The sequence below is a fragment of the Ochotona curzoniae genome, unplaced genomic scaffold (genome assembly GCF_017591425.1).
Source record: "Ochotona curzoniae isolate NIBS_2020 unplaced genomic scaffold, NIBS_Ocur_1.0 contig_1014, whole genome shotgun sequence".
Classification (NCBI taxonomy): domain Eukaryota; kingdom Metazoa; phylum Chordata; class Mammalia; order Lagomorpha; family Ochotonidae; genus Ochotona; species Ochotona curzoniae.
Window position 1 is genome coordinate 2643844 of NW_024464920.1, and position 6333 is coordinate 2650176.

The window sequence follows — 6333 nt, forward strand, 5'->3', positions numbered from 1 at the left end:
TGGTTGCAGCACCCACCAGTGACAGTTGGGACTCGGGGCATACCAGGTCAGGCCAGGCTACAGCCTCCAAAGGCAATGACCAAGACAGGGGAGATGCTATACCAAGCTGGGTCAGAGCAATAACTGGAACACACAAGATCTATGGCTGGAATCAGGCTTGGTTGGGGAGCAAAAGGTATGCCCTGGCTGGATTGTGGTTCCTATTGGTAAGTGTGAAGGCCAGAGAGGGGCTGCTACTTGGTCTGGATATGGCTGCAGTGTCCCTCGCATGGGTGTGGATTGGATCTGCGGTGTGCTGCACTAGGCCAGATTCTAGCACCCACTGCTGATCATGAGAACCAGGGTAGGTTAGGCTAGGTCTCTGCTCCTGCTGAACCATGTGCGAGCTGTGTCATTGTGGCCCAGGCTTGACTGGGCTGTGGTACCCAACAGTAACAACAGAAATGGGTGAAAGCTGGTCAGGAAAGGCCACTGTTTCTGCTGGGACAGGAGGTGGACTAAGTAGGACTGACCCATGGACCCGCCATTGAGCGCAAGATCTGGCACTGGGAGAGGTTCTGATGGAGGAGTCTGGGGAACTCCTCTGTCGGGACACAGCCCCTGCAGGTGAGTGCAAGAACCACAATAGGGAACAGCCCAAATCAGGCCAGGGAATGGCACCCAAGGGCTTATTTTTGGCTCAGGTCTGGAGCGAGCTGGGCTGGGCCAGTTTGTATCATCTGCTGGTAAATCTGAGAGCCAGAATGGTGTGTGGGTCATGCCAGGATGGGTTGCAGTACCAGCCAGTTCACATTAGGGCCAGGACTAGGGGCTGGCTGGGCTGGCTGAGCTGTAGTCCCCACCAGCGTGAGTTGGAAGTGGGGCAGGCCAGGCCCAGCCAGGCTACAGCACCCACTGGCAAATGCCGAGGAGAGGTGGGCCATGACAGACTGGAACACAGCATTTAACCAGCACATGTGAGATACCTGGAGGAACATGCGAACCCAGTAGGAGGGTTACAGGGAGCTCCCCTGCTGGACCACTATTCCCACCGCTGGGCATTAGAGCTGGAATTGGGGCAGAGCAGGCCGGGCAGGGCTACAGCACCTGTCTACCTGACTCTTCCAAATGGTCGAGCTAGAGCCTGCAGGGTCCACAGGTGCCAAGTGTTAGCTTTCCCTCAAGAGGCTGGGCAAGGGCCGTCTAGTGGGAGGACCGGAGCTTTCAGTATTGCTAACTCATTGTCAGCTAGGAGCTCAAAGCTCAGCTGTCCGGGTCATCTCTGTGCTTGCCGCTCGTGTCTTCTCAGGCTCCTGGCTGCTAGTTTCTTGTCAGCATCCAGCTCAGAGCTGGCAGCGGATGGTGTGACCTCACTGGCTTCAGCTGATGGAATGGAGACTCTTCAGAGGGGCCACAGATTAAAAACAACACACACTGGTGATGTTGGAGTTGGCTGGGCATGAACGCCAGTTCCGCAGCTGAGCAGGTCACACAGCTAGAGCAATGCCCTGCCTGGACCGTGCTCAGGGTCTGCTGTGTCTGCATCTCACTTAGCCAGGATTAGGTAGAAGTGGAATCAGTGGACGTGAGCGCCAGGTAATGAGTCACAGAACTAGGACCAGAAGAAGTTTATTGATGTCAAGTCCTTGTCCTAAGCTCTCCTTGAGACAGACTATCCCATCAGCACAATTTCTAGGTCTCTGAGATCCCAGAAAGAGACGTAAGGAAAGCTTTCTTAGATTACATATTTCTCACTCCAAGCAGCCTAATCTTATAAAAGGGCGGAGGATTATGTCAGCTCTCGGTTCCAGAGGTTCACAGTATAAGATCGGGCCCCGCCCATTCCGCAGATGACGGCTGACTCACTAGCGAAGTCACCAGGATGACACAAAGCATCACAATGAGAGACAGAGGAAAGGTCATGTGGCCTGCCAGGAAGCCCAGAGAGGTTGGCTCACACTCGGGCTTTTGTAACAACCTTTCATCTAGAACACTCAGGTCACAGAACAGCTTCCTAGTATGCGCCTCCCACGGGGCTCCACCTCCTCCTGACAGCGCTGCTCTACCCAAGCGAGCCAGTACACAGGGGCAGCACTCGCTGACCTGAAAGTCCTTTACAGCCAGCTGTGGAGAGCGGGCTCACAGCCCAGGGACCTCCCAAACTACAGACAGCAAACTCCACAAATCGGGAGGGAGTCAGAGGCACTGAGCTCATGCAGAACAGCCTCAGGGGACCGGCAGGGTGGCTCAGTGGCTCAATCCTCACCTTGCATGGGCCAGCATTCCATATAGGTACCAGTTCATGTCCTGCTTGCTCCACTTCTCATCCAGCTCCCACTTGTGGCCTGGGAAAGCAGCAGAGGATGACTCAATTTACTTGGGACCATTCACTGGCTCACTCCCCAAATGGCCATGACCCAGTCTAAGCTGAGTTGATTCAAAGCCAGGAGTAAAGAGTTTCATCTAGGTCTCCCACTTGGGCGAATGCAGGAGCCCAACATTTTAAGCCACCTCTGCTGCTTTCCCAGGCCATAAGCAGGGAGCTGGATCAGTAGTGGAGCAGACACTGTGACAAGAACAGGTATCCATATGGGATGCTGGCACCACAGGAAGAGGCTCAGTCTACTGTGCCGTAACACTGCCTTCTTTTTTCTTTTTAAAGTTCACATAATTTTTTAAAAAGATTTTATTTTTATTGCAAAGGCAGATATACAGACAGGAGGAGAGACAGAGAGGAAGTTCTTCCATCTGATGATTCACTCCCCAAGGGACCGCAATGGCCGGTGCTGTGCTGATCCAAAGCCAGGAGCCAGAAGCTCTTCTGGGTCTCCCACGTGGGTGCAGGGTCCCAAGGTCTTGGACCATCCTCGACTGCTTTCCTAGGCCAGAAGCAGGGAGCTGGAAGGGAAGTGGAGCTGCTGGGATTAGAACCAGCGCCCATATGTGATCCCCGCACATTCAATGTGAGGACTTTAGCTGCTGGGCCACGGCGCTGGGTCCAAAAGTTCATCTAATTTTTAAAAAAAGATTTGTTTTATTTTATTTTTATTGGAAATGCCTATATACAGAGAAAACGAGATACAGAGAGGAAGGTCTTCATCTGTTAGTTTAATATCCCAAGTGGCTGCAACAGCTGGAATTGAGCTGATCCGAAGCCTGGAACTTCTTCCATGTCTCCCACGCAGGTGCAGGGAGCCAAGGCTTTTGGCCATCCTCTACTGCCTTGCCAGGGCACACGCAGGGAGCTGAAAAGGAAGTTGAGCAGCTGGAAAATGAACTGGCACCTATATGGGATCCTGGCAGATGCAAGATCCATCCTGATCTCCCACATAAGAAGTAGGTGCCCATGTACTTGGGCCATGTCCCGATGCCAGCCCCTGGCGCACTAACAGAACAGTCAGGTTGGAAACAGTGTAACTGGGACTTGAACCAGCGCTTGGGTGTGAGATGACAGCATTACAAGTGGCCCACAGTGGCTAGTAAGTGCTAAATTTTACACAGAGCACGTTTCTCCTAATACCTGGCCTGGGAAAGCAGCCGAGGACAGCCCAAGACCTGGGGACCCTGCACCTGTTTGGGAAACCTGGAGGGAGCTCCTGGTGCCTGGCTTCAGATTAGCTCAGCTCCGGCTGTTGTGGCCACTTGGGGAATGAAGCAGTGGACAGATCTTTGTGTTTCTTCTGTATATTTGCCTTATAAAACAAATGAATAAGAGCACAGGGGATGACCGTCCACTAGAAACAGTAGGTTTCAGATCACATGGGCCCCACTGGTTAGTGGGGTTCACAACCAGATTTGGAAACCGTGGACCACCAGAATCTAAAAGGGTGAGCAAGCAGGAAATTCCACGATGCAGTCTGCACAGAAGGATCACCACACAGCCATTTTGTTTGGGTTCAAGTACAGATTCCAGCTTCCTGCTAACGCAGACCCTGGAAGGCATTAATAAAGGCTCAAGTAGCTGGGTCCCTATCACCCATGTAGGACACCTGGATTGAATTCCTGGCTCCCTGGCTTTGCTCTGGCCCAGCCCCGGCTGTTGTAGGCATTTGAAAAGTGAACCAGGAAATGGCAGCCATTCCCATCTTCCACCTCTTTTTTTGTGGAAATAAATATTATTTTAATAATAAATAATAAATGTTATTTTAAAAGAAGTATCAATCAATCAACTAAGAGTTTTCAAGCCCCTGAATTGGAACGTAAACTTCAGGAAAGTGAAGGCTATGTTTTAGACAATCTGTAATACAGACATGTCCTATATAAGCAGTTGGTGAACGTCTAACCCTGCCTGCCCTTCAGGAGATTAGAATGGTGGCCAGTGTTTCGGCACAGTGGGTAAAGCCACCAAATGAGTGCTGACTCATGTCTGGCTGCTTCATTTCCAATCCAGCTGCTAGATTATGGTCTGGAAAAGCAGCAGAAGATGGCCCGAGTACCTGGGTCCCTTCTAGGGATACCTGGAAGAAGCTCCTGGTTTCTGCCTGGCCACGCCCTGGCTGTTGTGCCCATTTGGGAAATGTAACAGTGATGGGAGACCTGTTTCTGTTTCCCCCTTAATCCTTGTAATTCTTTAATATAAATCTTTGTAAAAACCTGATCAGAGTGGGCCCGGTACAGTAGCCTAGTACAAGTGTCTACATCCCATTTGGGCGCTGGTTTGTATCCTAACTGCTCTACTTTCTTTCCAGCTCCCTGCTTGTGGCCTGGGAAAGCAGTCGAGGATGCCCCAAAGCCTTGGGACCCTGCACCTGCATGGGAGACATGGAAGAAGTATCTGGCTCCTGGCTTTAGATCAGTTCAACTTTAGCCATTGTGGCCACTTGGGGAGTGAGCCAGTAAATGGAAGATTTTCTCTGTCTCTTCTTCTCTTTGTAAATCTGATTTCCAAATTAAAAAATGTTTACTTTAAAAAAGTGATTAGAGTGGGAAGCAAGACAAGGCAAATATTATAGTCTATCTCAGTCCAAATGAAAGCAATACATTCAGAGTGGGACAAATACAGAAAGAATTGCAGATGGAGTACTCTCAGACTATCAGACTTTGTGTCTCACTCATGACAGGCAGTGTTAGAAAAACTAAACAGAAACACCGACTTGGAAACCTGGGAGCCACACCTTCTAACAGTGACCTGGACAGACCTCCTTACTCAACTCCCTTTGCGGGCGAAGTGAGCACTGTCCCGTGGTTCGATGAATCATCAGCAAATACTGATCAGGCTCCTAATGTTTTACGGGGCTTTTTTTCTCCCCAAAGCTCTTCTTCTTCCTCTTTTTGGAAGCTTTCCCAATTACTGTTACTGCAAGTAAAGAATGTGAACTTGGTGAGAAAACAGCAGAGGTCTGTTCGGTTCTGTTCTATTCCTGTACTTTGCCCATAGAGTGCATTCAGAAGGTGTTTTGGAATGAAGCAAGCGCTTGATTGGAAACCAAAAATGCTATCTGCAAGATGAAGGAAAGAAGGAAGAAAAAAAAAATTAAACAGAAAAGGAGAAAGTGAGAAAGCAGATATTATTATATTTTTAGAATCACATCAATGAACTGTGAATGTCTTCTATTTGTATTAATGTCACTTTAACATGAAGAAATTTATCAGATGTTTAAGAGGGTGGGTTACTCAATGGCTGCCCCAAAGGATGATATTTTTATCCTTAAGGATGCTCTTGAGGTACAGTGACAACCCCCAAAGGGCAGGGTGCTCTAGTACTAACTTCTGTGACACTGTGATGACAGAGCAGCCTGACACTGCCGAGGACCAGCTGAGGCTCTAGGGGGCCATGACAGCGAGAAGGGCCCGCACAGCACTGGGGCGGAAGCTGGGCTTGGCAGCTGGGAAACGTGACCTGGAGTGATGTGTGTGTGTGAGGTGACGTGGAGTGATGTGTGTGTGTGTGTGTGTGTGTGAGGTGACCTGGAGTGGTGTGTGTGTGTGTGTGTGTGTGTGGTGATCTGGAGTGACACGTGTGTGAGGTGACCTGGAATGACACGTGTGTGAGGTGACCTGGAATGACACGTGTGGGAGTCGACCTCAAGTGACGTGTGTATGTGAGGTGACCGGGAGTGATGTGTGTGGGTGTATGAAGTGATCTGGAGTGATGTTTGTGTGAGGTGACCTGGAGTGATGTGTGTGTGTGTGTGTTGACCTGGAGTGACGTGTGTGTGTGTGTGTGTGTGTGTGTTGACCTGGAGTGACGTGTGTGTGTGGCGGGGGAAGCTTTCGCGCTCCATCCTCCGTCCGCGGACGCGCCGCCGGGGAAGCGCCCCTTTCCTCAGGGAACCAGCCCGTGCGCCGGGCTTTCCTCCCGGGGTAGCATCGAGACCCGGAAGGGAGGGCGAGTGGGCGGGGCCCCGGCCGGCA